The sequence below is a fragment of the Phodopus roborovskii genome, unplaced genomic scaffold, assembly GCF_943737965.1.
Source record: "Phodopus roborovskii unplaced genomic scaffold, PHOROB, whole genome shotgun sequence".
NCBI classification, from domain to species: Eukaryota; Metazoa; Chordata; class Mammalia; order Rodentia; family Cricetidae; genus Phodopus; species Phodopus roborovskii.
The window spans coordinates 137,981-158,557 of record NW_026126574.1 but is presented as its reverse complement, the minus strand read 5'-3'; the positions used below and the strand labels follow the sequence as shown (position 1 = coordinate 158,557).

General features: G+C 41.7%; 1 pseudogene; it reads left to right on the top strand.

The window, feature by feature from the left end:
• LOC127235933 (sodium- and chloride-dependent transporter XTRP3A-like) overlaps positions 1–20,577 on the top strand; it is a 205,519-nt pseudogene that overhangs the window by 89,475 nt on the left and 95,467 nt on the right.

Sequence of the window (20,577 nt, the reverse complement as noted above, 5' to 3'; positions counted from 1 at the left end):
TTCTGACCACAGTTTCCCTTCTTCCCACAGCTCCTTCTCCTCAGCCAAATCCAACTGGTGTTAGGGTTATGCTTCTAGTTCACTCTCTTTCACACATTGCTGTGTTAATGCAAGAGCTGTAATTACTTTTCTCCATGGATACTGGAATTATCAGTTTTTAGATTATGCATGTGGTTTAGCCATGCACATGATTAAAATCAGTGAAATCTGAGTACCACCTGCCAGTGCAAGAGAACTTTTATGAGGATTTCAACTTACAGGCAGAGTATGTCAAGAAAGGGCAATCTCTCTGTCACTGGGCTTAAAGCCTTTACAATTGGTGATACATAGCCCAAGCATTACACAGGATGAAGCCAACTTTCAAATAAGGTAGCCAATCATTCTGTTGTACTGATAGTCATATTAATAGAGGAAAGTAGAGTAAGATAGAGTGATAAATTTAGGGTCATGGCTTCATTTCCAGCAGAAGTGAAATATATGAAACTTAAAAAAAAAAAAAAAAGAAAAAAAATACCAAACCAGAAAAGGCCTGGGAGATGGCTTAGTATTTCAATGACTTTCTGTCTTTTTTTTTTTTCAGCATTTCTCTGTAGACCCATTTCTTTTCTAGGACTCAGACTGAAGTCCTTGTGAGCTGAAAAATCTCCAGTTTCTGATTTTTGAGAACAGAGGCTTGATTCATCATCTGTGGCTAAAAGTTGGAATTTTGTTATTTATTTTTGAGTACATGAGACCTGAGAACAATAGTAGCAGAACAATACTCAGAAATCAGTTGGTGTTCAGCCTTAGGGTCTGTGTGACCTTTTTTGTCTTGATATTTGTTTGTTTTTGTTTTCGTTTTTTTGTTTGTATTTTTTCAGGTTTATTTTTTTTTATTTAATTTTGTATAAGAAAGTCCAATTAAATGAAAACAAATATATATATACAATATTTGGGAATGGGGGTCCTTCTTTCCAAACTACTTCCTGCTGGTAAGGGGCACTGTCTTGGGGGATTCGAAAAAGATTCCGATATGCTAGCTGTAGTCTATAGGGCTGTTTTGTCCAGGTGTTTTGAATGTAGTATCAGCTTTTACTCTGTTTCAGGCAGTCTGACGTGATCAAACTACATTATTCTGGAAGGAATCCACATCCTTTCATTTTCTGTGGAAACAATAATAGAAATCCATTTACCCAGTAACTTGTCCTTCAACTTAAATTTTGGAGTCAAAGCATTTTTTTTAATTTATTATTTTTCCTGTCGATCCCAGTTCCCTCTCCCTCCCTCCCTCCCCCAGTCATCCTTCCCTCCTTCTGTCCCTTTTACCCTCTCTGCCCTCTCACATGCACTCAAAAAACCCTCCCCTCCCGTCCCCCCACCCCAATTCCATATGTAGGGGAATGCCATCCAGTTGGGGTCATGTAGATCTGACAGGTCATGTGAAGTAGGGACTAGGGCTTCTCTCGTGTCTCTAGACTAAGGCAGTTTTCCCTCCATGGGGGATATGTTCACAAAGTCCTTTTGTGCACCAGGGATACATCCTGGCTCCACTGTCTGAGGTCTATTAGACTGCTCAGTCCTTCTGGCTGAGACCCATAATCAGGGGGGCCTGGCTTCCCAGCTATCAGTCTAGTGGCCCTTAGCTCCTCCTTGTTCAGGTAAGCTGTCTCTATGTGTTTCTGCTGCATGGTCTTGTCCTCTCCATCTGCATCTGGGTTCTAGTTTGACTCAGTGTTTATGTATGGGTGTTTGATCCTGTTTTCAACAGGCATTAGTTGAGGACTCCATGGAGAAGTTAGTTGTTGATCTCACTCTGTGGGAAGAGCATGTATGATAGCCTTTTCACGGAAGCTGAGATTGTTAGTTGGGAGCAGTCTTGTAGTTCTCTCTACCTTTCTTTGTGTTAAATTTTACCTTCAAACCAATATTGGCTCTGTCTTTTATGTTCTCTGTCTCTGTCTCTGTCTCTCTCTCTCTCTTTCCTATCTTCTATTCCTAACCAAGCTCAATCTTCCTGGTCGCATGATTTCCTTTCCTCCCCCTCATTTTCTCCTACTTCTCTCTCCATTCGCTGTCCTCCCCCACTTCACCTGAGCTCTGGGGGACTTGTCCCTTCCCAGTTCTGTGAGGGACTTTATATGAATCTCACCTTGTATCCTAGTTCGTCTGGTGATGTGAATTATAGGCTGGTGATCATTTGATCTAGGTCTAAAATCCATATATGAGTGAGTACATACTGTGTTCCTCTTTTTATGACTGGGTTACCTCATTCAGGATGGTTTCTTCAAGTGCCATCCACTTGCCTGCAAATTCCAAGATTCCATTATTTTTTTCTGCCGAGTAGTATTCCAATGTGTAGATGTGCCACATATTCATTATCCATTCTTCAATTGAGGGGCATCTAGGTTGCTCCCAGGTTCTTGCTATTACAAATAGTGCTGCTATGAACATAGTTGAACAGATGTCTTTGTTGCATGGATGTGAATCCTTTGGGTATATGCCTAAGAGGGGGATTGCCGGGTACTGTGGTAAACTAATTCCCATTTTCCTGAGGAACCGCCATACTGATCTCCAAAATGGCTGTGTGAGTTTGCACTCCCACCAGTAGTGGAGGAGTGTTCCACTTTCTCCTCATCTTCTCCAACATAAGTCATCACTGATGTTTCTAATTTTAGCCATTCTGGCAGGGGTAAGATGGTATCTCAAAGTTGTTTTGATTTGCATTTCCCTGATAGCCAAGGATGTGGAGCATTTTCTTAAGTGTCTTTCAGCCTTTTTGATTTCCTCCATTGAGAATTCTTTCTTCAGTTCTGTACCCCATTTTTTAATAGGGTTAAAAACCCTTTTTAATCTTGCAGAGAACCCAGGTTCAATTCCCAGTACTTACTTGATGGCTCACAAACATCTGTAGCTCTAGGCCCAAGGGATCTGATACCTTCTTCTGACTTTCACAAGCACCAGACACTTGTGTGGTGCTAAGACATACACGTTTATTCACATCTGTGGGTATACATGCCCTTGAGAGCTTGTGTATGCGTGTGTGTGTGTGTGTGTGTGTGTGTGTGTGTGTGTGTGTGTGTGTCTGTTTGTGTGTGTATGGACCTTCCACTGTCTTTCTCTGTCTTTTTGAGGCAGGCTCTATTACCTGACTATCAGGCCCCCGGGTTCTCCCGTCTCTCCCTACTAGCACTGGGATTATAGACCTTGCTACTCTGCCAGTGTAAAGGGTGCTGCAGACTGGGACACAGGTTTTCATACTTGCACAGTAAGCACTTTATCAGCTGAGTTACCTATCCATCCCCATCCTTTGTAATTTTTAAATGTAGCAATAAAATCATTATGAAGCCAACTATCAACTTGTTAAATAGAAGTTTATGAGCGCTGAAAAACAAATATGATCACTTGGAGCCAGTGTGGATTTTGCTAGCAAGAAATTATGCCTGGTAACATAGGCCTGCTAACCTTTCAACTTGAGATGTTGAAGAAGGAGGAGCACAACTTCAAGACCCTCAAGGGCTACAGAGTGAGTTCAAGTCCAGTCTGAGCAATGTAGCAAGACTCTTCCTCCAAATAAAAAGTGGTAGAGCATTTTGCCTACATGTACAAGGCCCTGGGTTCACCCTCCAATACTGAAAGAAGGAAATAAGGGTAAAGAGATAAAGGGACTGGGAGAGATGACTCAGCAGTTAAAAGTGCTTGCAGCTTTTTTAAGAGGACCCAAATTTGCCCAGCACCCACACTGGGCCACCCACAGTTGCCTGTAGCTCTAGCTCTATGCCATCTAGTCACCTATTCTGACCTTTGCAGGTACCTCCACAAGCAGACACACATGCATGCATATAAGTAACAATGCTATCTTTGGAGACTGTAGAGATAACTCAGCTATTCAAAGCACTTATTTTTGCAGGAGACAAAGGTTCATGTACCAGCCCCCATGAGGTGTCTTACAACAAGCTATAACTCCAATTCCAGACGATTTGATGTTCTCTTCTGGCCTACACAGGCACCTGCTTGTACACAGTACACATGTATACAATAAATTAAATAAATACTTAAAGTGGGGTTAAGAAATTGAGGCATATATTAAATTTGTGGGGGTTTTGGTTTGGTCTGGTATGTTTTCGTTTTGGAAACAAGGTCTTTCTGTGTAGCCCCGGCTGTCCTAGAACTCACTCTGTATTCTAGACTGGCCTTGAACTCAGAGATCCTCTGCCTGCCTCTGCCTCACAAATGCTGAGATTAAAGGCATGGGGATTTTTTAATATATATTTATTCTCTGTGAATGTGTGTGGGGTGTGCATACTATGGTGTTTATGTGGAAGTCAGAGGACAACTTGTGGGAGTTGGTTCTCTCCACATGCTTCCAAGAATTTAACTCAGGTCATCAGACATGGCAGCTGAATGGGAAAAAAAGAGAGATAAACAAATAGATAGGAAGGAAGGAAGAGAGGGAGAGAGGGAAGGAAGTGTTTTTGGTACCAGATGAATAAAATGGGTGCAGTAAAGAAACCAAAATAGCTGTTCCATGAGTAAAGGGTAAAGTTTATTCCAAATCACCAAGGCTGTCTCCTGGAAAGTGGGGGCTGAGGGGCTGAGGGGATTAATGCATGTGATTTCTAGTGCCATGAAATCATCACTGAAGAAAGCATTAGCTGGTTCAGGGTCTGAGTGCATGTGGCATATATAGGGATTCCTACAGGAGGCAGGTATTCAGGTAGGTTAAGTTACCAGAAAAGCAGCCAAAACTCTGTCCTACTGGAACTCTTAGACACTTGCAGAGACAATTCTTAACACTGCTACTGAAGTGTGACAAATCCGAGATACTGTGTTCATCCTCCTGTAAATGAAGGACAGGTTCTCCCTCTAGTCAGCTTGCATGTAGTTAGTCAGGGAGCCACAAGTGGAGATGAAGAGATTCTAAATGGGTTAATTTTTAGTTTTAGTTTAGGTGTTTGGGGATTAGTAGCAGAGGTTTTACAGTGTGGTATATATACTAAAATCTACTGTATCAGACATTTCACAGGGATTGGTTTGATGTGTGAATTCTGTCTCAACATCCGGGTATAAAAGGGGTGATATGTTAAAGCAACCAGTAAGCATCTCCCACAGTACACCACATTCAGCCTCCATCATCTTGTGTATTACACTTTTTTGTCTGAGCACAGTGACTGATAGTCTTTTTTTTTTTTTAACAATAATGTAAAGAAAAATGCCAGCAACTAGAAGGTTAGCAGGACAGCCTATATTCTTTATTCTTGGAAACTGTAGTGAAGCCACGGGGAATTTTTTTTTAAATCTCCACCCTTTTCTATTTATTACAGATTTTCCCTTCGATGAGCCCTTCTGTTGGTCAGCCCTTGCCCCTAAACATCAGCAAGCATTCCCATGAATACTTCTTTCCCATTACATTGCACTAGTCCCAGCTGTTAATGATTCTTGAGCTGTCACTTTCTTCCCGTGTAGCCTCTCCTCCCCTTGACTGCTTGCTTAGTGGCTTGAAGAGTCCAAAGCAAGAGAGCAACAGCCATTGCATTAAGTAGGGTCATTAGGAACCAGAAACACTGCTCTCTACACTGATTGAGAGACGAGTAGACTCAGATATCCAGAATGACCAACAAGCCTTGCTATGCTGTTCTGGAAAGATGTCATGTTCCAGGTAATGGGAGGAGACTCTCCTGTAGGAAGGGAATGTGACTCCAGAGTTCAGGGGAATTTGGAAAACCAAGGTCTACCCAGATGGTTTTCGTTCCTTCCCAACTAGAGCACCAGTTCAGACAAGGACTTCTAAGCATGGCATTTGAGAATTTGGTCTCCTTTATAACCTTTATAGTCCCTGGACCTGATTTTGAGCACATTTTGCTGCCTGTGCACTGGATGCATCTAAATGTTTCTGGGACATCTGAGATAACAGTGGCTAAACAGAATCTGCCTTTTCTTCATCCCATTTGTGTGTGTGTGTGTGTCTGGTGTGTGTTTTGAGTTTTATTTTGTGGCGGCGATTCAAGACAGGGTTTTTCTGTAAAGCGCTCTTGCTCTATAGACCAGGCTGGCCTTAAACTCTGCCCCCTGACTGCTGAGGAGATTAGAGGCATGTACCACAACCGCCTGACTTTATCCCAGTTTGTGAGTGCTGGTGCCCAGAGTTCTTTACTAGGGATGTTTCTGGGTCAGGTTTGCTATTTGGACTTGTCACAAATCCTGGAGATTTGGTTTAAGTACTTGGGAGGTGATCCCAGGAAGGACAAAGGCATAGAATGAAAGGTGGGAAAGAAGAATGTTAGCACTGGGGAACACCTTGCTTGGTCCATCTGGGGAGTCAGGATACTGGGAATGTACCCTCTTTATGGGGATGAGGATTGTGCCTGGATTGCTAAACCTAGGCATTAATTGGACCTGGGACAAACAAAAACAAACATTCCTGGACTAGGTCTTTGCAATTCAATGTTAAGCCCATTTATTACACATGGCTTTTTGTTGTTGTTGTTGTTGTTGTTGTTGTTGTTGTTGTTAATTGCAGGGTTTTTCTGAGTGTCACTGACTGCCCTGTACCTCACTTTGTAGACTCAGCTGGCCTCAAACTCACAGAGATCCTCTTGCCTCTGCCTCCTGCGTGCTGGGACTAAAGGTGTGCACCACCACTGACTGGATATAGGTTTTATTTATTTTTTAAAGACAGGGTCTTGCTATAATTGGTAGACTGGCCTTGAAATCTTGATCTTAGTGCCTTCATTTCCTGGGTGCTTTTCTTTATGTTTTTTTTTTTTATTTGTTTGTTTTAGAGTTTGTTAATAGTACTTCTCCTAGCAATTGCAGTGGGTAGGTGGGTAGGGAAGTGGCTCTTACAGACAAGTGTTAATGTTGCTAATCTCAGACTTGTAAGGCTGCCTTCTGATTCCCTCAGACAACAGGAGTATGTGAAACCATCTAAAGCTATCTCCCACTGACACCCTTCTCCCTTTGGACTTGCAAAATACAAAACTACTTGCTAGGGGATGGGGTCTAGGCTTGACTTCCCAATAGTAGAGTATCTCACAACTCTTGTTGCTGGTACCCTGCCTGTTTTGATGAGCCATTGTCCTTCTTGGTATGCGGGAAGAAGACCCAAGAAGCTGGCTCCTTTGGCTTCATCTCTGTTGTTACTGATGTAATTAATATATATATATGTGTGTGTGTGTGTATACATATATATGTGTGTGTGTGTGTGTGTGTGTGTGTGTGATTGTGTGTGTTTGTGTGTCTGTATGTGTTTGTTTGCTGCAGTGTACCTAATAACCTCTCAGGAATCAAGGACTATAACCTGTAACTTCTGTCAAAGCAAATCACAGCCAGCCTTCTGCCGCCTGCACTTTGAGAGCTGGGCAGCCTCACCCAAGTTTGTGTGCCCTTCAGGAGGCAGGGAAGGCAGACTGCCTAACAGCAGTCATCTGAAATACAAAAAACAAAAATGTTGCTCTCAGGCTCAGTGTATCTTGTCTTCCCAGGGTCTATAGCCATTCTGTTGCACCTGAGGTTCCTGCTGATTCCCTTTCCTTCTCCCTCGGGGCTACCCCATAAGTAATGACACCATATCCTTGTTTCAGCCTGCCTCTCCCTGGGTTATGATTTCAGTTATGACACTTTCTCCACATACACACACACACACACACACACACACACACGCACACACACACTCATATATATATATATATATATATATGAATGATATGCTGGGCCTTGTCAGCTGACATGGTATTGAGCAGTTTTATAATATTCGCAATAAAACTGGTCTGGAATTTTCCTTCCTTGGTAAACATCTGTTACTTGAAAGCTGCCAACAATGGTTCTGAGCCCATAAATTAACTTGAAAAAAAAAAAAAAAAAAAGCTTGATCTCTGATCATATTCAGCAAAACCCTTGAACCAGTGTTTATAATTGCAAACAGTGATCTGAAGTAATCCATTTTAAGAAAAGGACAGTAGAGAGAAAAGGGTGGGAGAGGGGTTTGTGAATAATGAACAAACTATCTATCTCTCTCAGAACAGCTTCCATCAATGTAGTCAAGCCTAAATCTCTTCTTTAGAATAAATGGGGAATTGTAGTGAGATATCCTCCCTGCCTGCACCTGTTGCCCATTGAGGGTGGGGACAGGTGTGGACATGACCTTCAGGGAGTGGGAGGGCTGGGGATGGGGTGCCGGACACCAGCTAGTGTTCTTACATATTGGTTGGAGACAGAGCATCCGGAAGCATCCTTGAAACTAGAACCTGTGGCGATCATCTGTTTCTGGTGTAAGTGATTTCTCTCCAAACAAACATCCATCAGCCTGTTGCTTCCCAGATCCTTATTTACCATGATCGATTTTCAACCCAACAGAGGTTGCATGACTGGGCTTTCTGCTGTTTGTGCGGGGTCTCTGTATAGCAAAAGAGGAGTGTCCTAGAGGTCTACAGTGTGAATTCAGTTATCTGTGATGTCTTGTAAAGTTCCTTTTAGTAAGCCACTGTCTGTTGCTGTTTTGGTTTTATATTTTCATTTTTCTTGTGCTGGATAGCCTTACCCATATTTTTGGACTTCAAAATAACATTTTAGGCTTATTCTAGGGAGCATAGTGCTTGCTTTGGATGATTATATATTATCCTAAGTTTTTAATTGCTTTGTTTTATCAGATCTTTTAGGTAATGCATATCCATTATAAGGAAATATCTGATGAGTTCTGGCAAATGTGAATCCCCACATAACTACTACCACAATTGGGAAATAGCATATCTATTTATCAATGCCCCTGCTATAACTCTCCCAGATCTTGAGTCCTTAGCAACCAGTGGTCTGCTTTTTCTTTTGATAGCTCAATGTGCCTTTTTTTTAGAATTCATATGATAATATCATAAGTTAGTTGTTAAACGTGGCTTCTTTCAATCAACAAAGTATATTTAATATTTAAGATCTGCCTGCATCTGAGTGGATGCAATTTGTTGTTGGGAAGTATCCAGTGTGTGGTCTATCATAGCTTGTTTATCTAACCAAAACTCAAGAGTATTTCCAACAATATTTAGTAAACTTCATACGTAAAAACATTTTTTTATTTGCTTGAGTGCCTGTTGTGTGTCATTTCAGAGCCAGCATGAATAAAGTAATGTGTACATTCATGGAGCTGAAAGGGGATCTAAAATACAAATCATTGTAGCTAAATTACACAATTATATGCATTAGTTCCTATGGCTCCTCTAACAAATTGCACAGTCGATGGCTTAAGGTAACAGAAATGTGTTCTTACTTACAGAAGCCAGAATACCTAAGGCAAGATTTGGTAAGTTGGGTCATGCTGTGTTCTGCGAGATGTGCCCCATGGGCCTCTCCTGGTGGTTGCTGGGACCCATCTGTTCGGTGACTTAAAAACCACATCGCTTGGAGCTTTGTTCTACCCTCACATCACATTCTTTTCAGTGTTTTCTATTCTAAGGACACTTGTAATTGGATTTATTTTCCATAATAATCCAGGATGGTTTCATCTTGAGACTCTCAGTTACATCTGAAAAAAAAAAAAAAAAAAAAAAAAAAAAAAAAAACCTTTAGGTTCTCGGTGGACACATTTTAGGGTTTACTACAGAAATTCCTGCCAAGTGTTAAACAGTGGTAACAGGGCAGCAGAATAATTAGAGGTGGAGTGCTGGAGGACTGTAGATGTAACTTCAGTAAAGTGGTCAGAACAAGCCAGTGATGAACGAGGCGGGACAAAAGCAGTGGGCAATGCTGTCTGAAGTCAAGAGAACTCCACGTCGCAGGCACTGCCCAGGAGTGGCCCTCACTCAGGAAAAGGGCAGGGAAGGGCATGCCTGTGGGACAGCTGTAAGTACTCACGGAGCATTTATTAGGGACAGGGTCTCACTGGGTAGCCCTGGCTGACTGGGAACCTGCTTTGTTGACCAGGTGGATCTAAACTCACAGATATCCATTTGCCTGTGTCTCCCAAGAGCTGGGATTTATTTTATATGTATGAGTGTCTTTTTTTAAAGATTTTATTTATTATGTATAAAGTGTTCTGGCATGTATTCTTTCATGCTAAATGTAGGCACCAAATCTCATTGTAGATTGTTGTGAGCCACCATGTGGTTGTTGAGAATTGAACTCAGGGCCTCTGGAAGAGCAGTCAGTGCTCTTAACTCTGAGCCATTTCTCTGGCCTCATGTATGAGTGTTTTGCCTGCATGTTTTGTGTACCCCATGTATACCTGGTGGTTTGGGGGTACCAAAAGAGGGTGTTGAATCCTCTGGAACTGAAGTTACAGATGGGCTCTGACCTGCCATGTAGGTGCTGGGAACAGAACCCACGTCCTCTGCAAGAGTAAAAAGTGCCCTTAACTACTGAGCCACGAGGTCAGGATTTTATACTTAAGGACATGGAAAGCTTTTGCAAGGTGGATATCCTTCGAATAATGAAAACTTGACAATAACATTAAATGTCTTTTGAGAGCAAGGTGATACAAGTAAGAAGTAGCAGGTTACAGTAGAAGTGTTCAGGTGGGAAGAATGTCTGAGACTCAGCAGACTGCAGAGTACATAGACCACAGCATAGGGTTCAGAGGTCCTGCCTCAGGATTCCTCCAGAGCCCAGATGAAGAAACACCCATTATTTGTGCCCACAGAGCCCCTGTCTCTTTCCCACATACTTTCTCCAAAAGCACTCTCCTGACTAATAGCATTGTGGTTCATCTGGGCTGTCAGTTTTTGTCATAGTTTGTAACTATAATGGGATCATTCACTCTATATACTCCACTAAGTCCTGCTCCATCCACCCCTGGAGTGAGATTTCTGAGGATTCATTTCTGTTTTACAGAGAGAAATCATTTGCTTGTTCTCATTGCTATATAACATTGTCTTATGTGAACAGCCTATCATTTAATCATCTGCTTTACTACTGATGCACATTTGGAGTTTTCCAGTTTGGGGTAGAACAAAGAATTATATAAACAAAGTGTGGTGCCGTGTGGATATTCAGCAGTAATGGATACTGCTCAGAGTCTCTCCAAGTTGCTAACACTGTAGAATATCTTGTTTCTGTGTATGTTTTCAAGGTAAAACAGACTATCCGCTGTGTCTCACAGAAGAGAACTAGGGTTAACTCCAAGTGTTTGCAGCTGGGCCACTGCTAGGTAAGGCTCGGTATGAGCTGGATTAGAAGCAGGGACTTGGGGGTGTAGGTGAAAAGAAGAGAAAGGTGGGAATTTTGTTCTATATAATCCTGAGATGCCAAATGAGGTATCAAAAAAGTAGTAAACATTCAAGTCACAAACTCAACAGCTTGGTCTGGATTAGAAACAAAGCAATAGGAGCATCCATGGAGGGAATTTTAAGCCATGGCAGAGGCAGTCTCACCAAAGAAGTGAGTATAGATGAGAACACAGGATGCCCTGACACCATGAAATCTGGGAGAAGGGAGAAGCAGTAGAAGCCTGTAAGGCTACATACAGGGAAACCTCAAGCATTCTTAGAGGCATGCTCATGAAGCACATCTGGAAGGAGAGATGTGTCCAGGCCACACAGGTCCAGAGGAAGACTGACAAGGTGCCCTGTCAGTTAGGCATGTGGGCAGGGCATTGCTTGAGACCATGCTAGCTTTGGTATCTTCCCTTCCCCCTCCCCCAGTGAGAATTGGCCTGAGTAACTAGAGGAAGTATAAGAGAAATAGGGCTACCACTAGGGACACATGAGAATGAGCTCTAAGCAAGGACCTGAACACAGTAAGGGAGCTCACCATGGGATGTCTGCAGAGAGGACACAGCAGTGTAGACATGAAGTATCAATGGAACAGCAGGTGGCATGCTGTGCCTGGAACTGTGAGCAGGGAAAGTAGTGGGAAAGTTGGCCAAGGAAGCAACGAAGGGCCAGGTCACATAGCCTCTCAGAGGTCACTGCAAGTGCTTTTGTCCATTGTGCCGAAATGGGGAAGCTACTCAGTAGTTTAGGGCCAAAGAGTGACATATTTTGTCTTAATTCGATAAGCTTCAACATCATGATTAGTAGTGATGTGTCACATGCTTCCACTTTAATCTCCAGAGCACAGGGAGTTCTCCTGTTGCCCCTAAGTCATATCAGCATTGTGCTGGAGTTCTAAACCAGAACAGAAGGCTAGAAAACAAAATGGCCAGCGTTCATAGATGGTATGGCTTGGAGATGACAGGATTGTGCATGTTCAAGACAGCACTGCAGGTTATAAAAGGAGAGCCTGGCACTGCTAGAGCCTGCCATACCACTTGGTGGAAGTTTCCATCTGTAGGAAAACTACAGTTTGATTTGAGTGGCCTTTACAGCAACAGTTGACACACTGACGAAAGCCCACAATCATCACAGAGGATGTAAGTTTTCTCTGTGACTGACAGATCAAACTCACAAAAGATTTGCTGAGTGGAGCAACACATTGGACCCAGTAAATGTAGCATGCACACCCTCTTTGCTCGGTATCCCACCTTATTAAGCACAGCATTGGTGTGCTATCATGGAAATCAAAGCCTAATGGCTGGTTCTAAATCAGTCTAGTTTTATAAAATCCCCAAATTCTATGTCCAGAGCAGTGAAAATGTACAGGTTATAGCTACATACAGCATGTCTGACCAGAAGAGAAAGTAAAGATGTTATAAAATTCAGATCCACATAAATCACTTGTATGTGGGAAGGTATAGTAGTGTCTTGCCTTGTTCCTGTGACCTAATACCTGACAGAGCAAAATGAAAGCAACAACAGAAAAACACTTAAGGGAAAGAGGGCTTATTTTGGATATATAGTATGTCTTGGTAGGAACGGCCTGGTAGCAGGAGTGTGAATCCTTTCCATTGCCTCTGTAGACAGGAAGCAAGTGAGGCCAGAGCATAAAACTTCAAAGCCTGACCCTAGTGGTCCTCTTCCTCCAGCAAGACTCCACCTCCTAGGGGTTCAACAATGTTCCAGAACAGACTACTGAGGAGGAAAGTGCCCATCATACAATTTTATGGTGGCAGTTTACATTCAAACCACAGCAGAATAAAAATCCTGAAAAAAAGGTAATAAAATTCTAAAATCTGTGTTTTAAAAAGTTAGATTATATAATCTCTTGGGAGGGGGGACTGTGTAAAGTTGAAGTGGATAGGGTGTATCTTTGAACCCTGAAGGCTTTGCATTTTGTTGCCTGTGTGGTAATTATGTAAACTCTTGCTTTTTTAAGTCATTCAACTTAATGTGACTTTTCAGAGGTTGTGACATGCCACAAGGAAAAGTACTACATAAATGAAAACAAAACAATAGCCATCAATAAAAAATAAGAAACTGTGTAGGTTATATATTGAGAAATGGAAACAAAAATCAGAAGAGAAACTTTGGAAGAGTATCGTTCCTTGTAATACTGCAGGAAATAGGTTTAAAAAAACTGCTCCTAGGTAGTTCTTGAGCTATTTCCAGGCAATGTGGCATCTCAGCAAGCAGGGGAAACTTTTGGGCTCCTTGAATGCATGAGAAGAAATCTGTCTGGCATGTATAACAAAACTATCTTCAATGTAATTCAGAGTGATGGTGCACACTGATAATCCTAGCACTCCCAGGAGAGGCAGGATATGCAATCTCTCTCTCTCTCTCTCTCTCTCTCTCTCTCTCTCTCTCTCTCTCTCTCTCTCTCTCTCCTCTCCCTCTCTCTCCCTCCTTCCATTCCCCTCCCTCCCCACTTACTTGATCTGAATTTATTTTGCAGAGGAAATTTTAAAAGTAGAAAAATCAGAAGTTGACAGTAAATGGTGGCAGTGATGATATTGGGAGATTGGAAAATGGAGGAGGGCTTCAGAAGGGAAAAGTTCAATGATATACATAAAGGTTAATAAAATGATCCCAGCACAGAGAGGCAGGCAGATCTCTCTGTGTATTGGCCAGCCTGGTCTAGAGAGTGAGTTCCAGGACAGTCATGGCTTATACATAGAAACACTGTCTCTAAAAACCAAAAATAATTGAAATAAGATGTGTGATAGGGAAGTACTGGTAGGACTCTTGCTCCCTGAAAATGGCAGTATATACCAGTTGCCATGACACCCTTAAGATGCCAGATACTTAGGGACAACCTATCAACCTCATTTTCCCCCTTGAGACAAGCATATGTAGATTTGGGATGTTGAGGTTATTGTTTTATGTTTTTAGACAAGACTGCTGTTAATCCCCTTTGGATGTGATTGTGATGATATCTTGCTTGTACAATAAGGGCTGTCTGATGGTCAGAGAATGGAGCTTGCCACAAACTAAACATAGAGATCTGGAGGTCTGTACAGACAGACAGGAAGTAAAGTAGCTGTGTAGAAACAGGATATAAGCTGGGAGAAACTGAAATTGCTCTCTTGTCTGCTGAGGCACTAAGGAGATAAGGTAAGGCGGTGGCTTGCTCCTTCTCTCTGATTGCTCAACATTTTCCTCTATATCTGACTCCAGGTTTTTATTACTTAGAACTATTAAGAGATCCATTTATATGTATGTGATCTCTTGATTTTCCTACTTTGACTTCCTGAGTGAGTGCTGGGATAGCAGGTATGCACCATCTCTCCCAGCTTGCTCTTATTTGTTTCAAAGTCTCACAAATGATTCTGATGTGCAGTCAAGTATAAAATCTAATATGCCCAGTTGGGATGCCTATGAACTGAGAGAGAGAAGGCCAGCCTATAATCACTAAGAGTATAAAAGTAGCATACATACCTTGATAGTAACCAAAAGCTCTCTAATTGAACTTACCTGCTCAACAATATAGAAAGCTTGCCTGGTACTAGAGACCTAGCCAATTACCCAAGGTTAGTTCAGTTGTGGGTCTGAGAAGATAAATTACAACCACAACTGTACTAAAACAACATAATTCCTAACTACATTATAAATATTTGTTCATATACTCACATATATAAGAGTAGTCCTCACCCTCATCCAAGGAACTTCTTTTTTGGAGTGAACAGAAACCACTACAGAAAAACCACAGCTAATTAAAATCCCGAATTGTGGGAAAACAATTCCAAGGAGTACATGTACAAAACAATTCCTGAAAGTAAGGCTTTGGGGGACTTTGCAGAAGGAGGGGTGGAGAGATTGTTAAGAGTCAGGTGTTGAGAGTATGCTGTGAGAATGTGCCTCCTAGTACTGTCAGAATCTACACCTATAAATTCTCTCCAAAATGACTGCCTAAGCATGCTGCTACAGTGGACTGGAGGTAGCTCGCAAGGCTTCAACTCTGTACAACTCCAGGCAACCAAGGAATAAAGAGAAATAGTCTTCTGCAGTGAAGGGCACACCAGTCGGTTTTCCAATACTAAGTGGTCAACACTAAAAATATAATAAAAGTAATACTATACAAACTAAGCATGTTGTATTTAAGAATGTATATGTGTGTGCATATTTATTTGTGTTTGTGTGTGTGTATTTAGCAAACATTGATAGAAAAAAAAAGGCCATGAATTCTAAAGCTAAAGGAGGGGGTATATGGGAGGGCTTGGAGGGAGGGAAGGGAAGGAGAAAATGTTTTAAATATATTGTAATTTCAAAAACTAACATATTTTTTTAGGCCAGTATGTTTTTAAGATCTCAACATGGATGTAAAACTACTGGTATTCTTTAAAGTGAACCTGAGAGTCTGTACAAGCCTCACCCTCCCTACACACTCACACACACACACACACACACACACACACACACACACACACACACACACAAACACACACAACATGATGCTCACATTTTATGACAGACCACATTTTGAGGATTCAGAGGTGAAAGAAATCCAATATACTTTGAACCCTGAGCATGTGAAACAAAGCATATGTGTTTCCTGGCAACGTGGGACTCATAACTTCTGCTGTTGTGAGATGAGAGGGCAAACACACCAGCCAGGCAGGACTCAGTGAGACTCCTTGGGGCTCACTAGTGAAGCTAACATGGCCCCAATCACATTTTGACCCTGGAAAATATTTCCACAGTGTTCCTGCCATTTTCCCTAGCAGACCATGCCTTTGAGTTAGTCTTGATTCTTGTTCCCATCAAAAATAGTTGAGGTGAAGGAGTAAATTTAGCCAAGACCAACAAAATCTCTGAAGGCCTCACCATGGTTCTCTCAGTCCCCTGTTTCCATAACACGTGGCTGGGTCTTGCCAAACCCATCTCGATCAGCTGAGTGGTCATGGTGACCAGCCAGAGTGTTTTCTAAATAAGCTTATTCCTGCATCTGCTTGAACTGACTTGGAAAATATATTTGTTCCATTTGGGCCTTTGTGAGCAAACAATGTCCACTTTGTGTTGTGTATACCACCTAATTATTTCAGATTCCACAGCGTCAATTCACAGAAAATGATCCAGGCTACTTATACTCTTTTCCCAGTTGTCCTTTGGAGGTGAGTATACACACAAAGCAACACACTATAATGAAGTTATCTTAGTTGAAGTCTTAGGGAGACATGCATTTTTATCTCTGTATGTTAAAGAAATAGATGTGAAATAGACAAATGAAATCATCCTTAGGTTAAGTCACCTTGCCTTTATTTAGAAATTATTGCACACCTAGTGGTAACAGTGTAGGTATGTGAAGAGAAGCTGAGATTACCTTGTGGTCCTGGCATGAGAGGAAGCTTAGCCGGGAAGAAGGATACTCCTCCACCCTTCCCACATAACCAAAAAAAAAGAGAAGGGTTTACTTTGTTTCTGAGTATATTTGAGAGTAGATCCATTATAATTTTGACCTAGATATCATTACCACCATATTCCTTTGTAAAAAATAAAATAAAATAAATAAGGGCATAAACGGAGTGATGAACAGAGGCTACTACAAATGTAGGCTACAAATTTATATAAAGATTTGGTGGCCTTTAAACCTAAGAGGTTTTAAAGTTGTTAGTAGACCTTGAGGGTATGTGTAAACAGAGGAAGGGAGGGAACATGGAGGAGAAGGAGATCTATAAGTAATTCCATGAAGAGGAAGGTGAGTTTCTGAAGTGCAAGAGAGAAGTGAGAGCCCATGCTGAAAATAAAAGGAAAGGAAACTGCAGATAGGAGAGAGTTTCCCATTAGCCATCTATGTAATTATTTGGGACCTTTGCTAATCAAGTAGTGGGATAAGAGATGTGGGAAGAAACATTTGAGGCACACAGAGATAATATGACCCAGAGCCACAGGTCAACAACTCTTTCAGAGATGATTAATAAAGGAGCAGGGCCCTGCTGACATCTTGTACCTGGGCTTGCCCAAGGATCCAGAGCTCTTGGGGTTTGTACTGCAGAAGGAATGGGGGAAATGTGGGTAGGAGCAAGATATGTAAACTGTTTGGTCTAGATAGAGAGGAAAACTTTGGAAAAACAGGGAGGACCAGAAGCAGAGTTTGGTGAGACAGCAGAACCTGGATGGAGCTCATGAGAAATAAAGGTGAAACAGGAGCCCAGGTCTGATGAAGGCACATGACTTTCCCATCCTGTGGTGATTGTTGCTTCAAGGTATGGAGTCACCTTTGATACATGTGACCTTCCTGGCAGAGGATGAGGAGCTGTAGCTCTGGAGAACCCTGACATACATGTCCTTGGTCAGCACCCAAATACGGAGCAGAGGCGAGGAGAAAGTCACATCCTTTTCTGAGGAAGCAGTGCAGCATGCAACATAGGACTCCATCCCACACAGCTGCCTGCAGTCTAAGCATAGAGAGTAATGCTGCATGGCAGGTGTTATCACTGAACTTCCAGGCCAGGACTGCCTAGTGGAAATTGTACAATGATGTTCTGTGTCTTTCCAGTCCACACACAGAAGCCACCAGCTACAAGTGCCTAAATGATTGCCATAACTAACAGTGAATCCCAGGCTCTTTCTTGACAACAAATAGGCTGAGCTGCAAGTTTGTGGTGCTGAGGAACACTTGGCAAATGAAATTCCAAATGAAGATGCGATGTACACTAGTTACTGTAGTGAGGCTACCCTGGACGTAATATCAAAATCCTGGACACTGTAAAAATATGGGCAGCTTCTGAAAAGATAAGAGTAAGTAGTGTGAGACATATGACCCAGGAAATACAGGAGAAGAGCCATTTTAAAATTCTTAATATCTATCTAAAATTACATAAGAAAAACAATAGCTTCATATACAAAGTAGTATCAATGTTTCAGTTTTATTTTCAAAAATTTTTATTTATTAAATGTGCATGCATTTGTTCCTGAGTGACAGGAGCCTTCAGAATCCAGAAGAAGGTATCAGATTCCCTGTTAAATAAATTACAGATAGTTGTGAACCACCATGTGGGTCCTAGGAATTGAACCTGGGGTCATCTAAATGCACTTAACCACTGAGCCATCTCTTGGTGCTCCAAGCCCTGCAGAGTTGCATTTGTTCTGAAAAGTGAATTGTATGTGTTTCTTAGAGACTGTGGCTGATATGTCCTATTCATCCTTAGATGTAGGTTTCTCACCTGCAGCAAAATGCTGTGTATTTTTAGACTTAAGAGTTAACACTCTGTTTTCTAGAACCCAGGTATGCAAGGGTCAAATTCCTCAGGGCTCAATTTAAAAAAAATTCCTCAGGGCTCAATTTAAAAAAAAAAAAATCCTCAAAGCTTTCCAAACAATGCTAAGGAGTGAGTTTGGACTTTATTTTGTGGGGAACTAGAAGCTCGAGATAGTAGTTAGGGAACAATGGAAATCACCAAGATGAGCAAATGATTGAAAGCTGCATGGCCTTCATATTAATAAGGTAAGAATATAGAATCCCGGGATGGACTTAGTGGCCCACACCCATGCAGTCATGGCCCCTTCTTCTCCTCTTTAGGAAAGTGCATAACATGAACTTCAGTGCTGCGATTGTCATAGATGCTGTAAAAGTAAAGTCTGAAGAAAATGTTCTCCCACAAGCCAGAGTAGGCTCCTCTGAGCACTAAAGCTTGTCTGAAAACTCTGTTTCTGAGACACCAAGCACCCAAAAGAGAAACAAACACCTCAAAGAGCTGAGTTCTCTCTACCGCCCAATCCTCTACAGTGCTCTGAGTAACCAATTAGGGCATGTGGAAGGATTTTGAGAATTTGTTTTATTAAATACAGTCGTTGCTGAGGAATAAGTTGTATAAATTATCTAAAGCAGAAGTAAAAGTTAAAAATCATTTCCAGTTATTTGCTACTCTTTACTACCAGCTAAGCTCTTGTAGCCACCCATGTCACTGTACCTGCATGGTGAGAACTCAACATGATGGTTTGCCACTAAATGTCTTCTCCCCAAACTGCCAGCTGATATGTTGGAACCTCAAAATAGCCTAAAGTTGAGGTATTTGCACAGAAATTTACCAGCAGATGAGAGATTTTTCTGCAAAAAGGTAATATACATCTGTCAGTCTACCATTAATGTTCACACAGTGCATCACTGTCTCTGTGTAGAGGTCCCCCATGACCATACTCTTTGTAATTGTAGTAGTCCATCACTCAATGAATCATTTCAGATAAAAGTTACCAAGTGCATGTTTAGTGTTGTGTGGTAATGTGACTACTTTATTTGCATTTACTTGGACTGGGTGATTCTTTATACTACACACACACACACACACACACACACACACACACACACAAACACACACACACCACAGAGACACAAAGGCAGAGGATTTTCACTTACTGGGCCTCACATATTGGGATGGCTTCCCAAGGCAGCTAAGACCAGATGCTGGCCTGGTCCCTGGGGTAAGGACTAAAAGAAGGGCATTGCCACCATTGTACCAACAAATCCCATGGTAACTGTCCTGGGTATCTTTCTGAGGTGTCCAGTTCCTAAATGTCACTATGTGGCTAAGAACCCTATAGGTGAACTGATTTGTGATACCCAAAACATAAGTACATAGCTGGAGGCAGCAACAGCTGTTATATACAAACTATTCACCATCATGCCATTTAGGTAGACCCTCTATCAGGAGAGCTGGGGCTGAAGATGGCTCAATGGCACATGACTATTTCTCCCAATACTGAGAAGAGGGAAAATATGGAGACAGGAGGATCCCTTCAGTGCATTAACCAGCCAGCCTAGCAGAATCCTTGACATCCAGGTTTGGTGAAGGGCAGTTTCTAGGCAGTAACTCATTCACTGCTGAGATTAGCTTTGCTAAGGGGTTGACTCCTCAGGAATATATTCATGACCTTGGAATTGGTAGGGAAGAAGTTGGGATTTTTGTTGTTGTTTGGGTTTTTTGTTTTGTTTTGTTTTGTTTTTGTTTGCATTTTTGTTTTTGTTTTTTTGAGACAGCATCTCTGTGTAATCACTATGTTAAACCAGGCTGGTCTCGAACTCACAGATTTTCATGTCTCCCAAGTGCTAGAATTAAAGGCATCTACTACTCTCCTGGTAGGAAAAGATTGTGTAAAGTAAGACATGAGGGGAAAAATGGTCATGAAGACAACTTTTTAAAAAAGATTGATAGATTTGTTTGTTTTTAATATTTATTTTTATTTTTTTGTATATGTCTGTGTGTATATACAAGCACATGCATATAGGTGCTGTCAAAAAAGAATCCATCAGATCCCCTACTACACCTGGAGTTACAGTTGGTAGTGAGCTTGCCATATGGATGCTGGAAACTAAACTCTATTCCTTCTGCTTACTTGTTTAATTTTTGAGATAGGGTCTCCAATA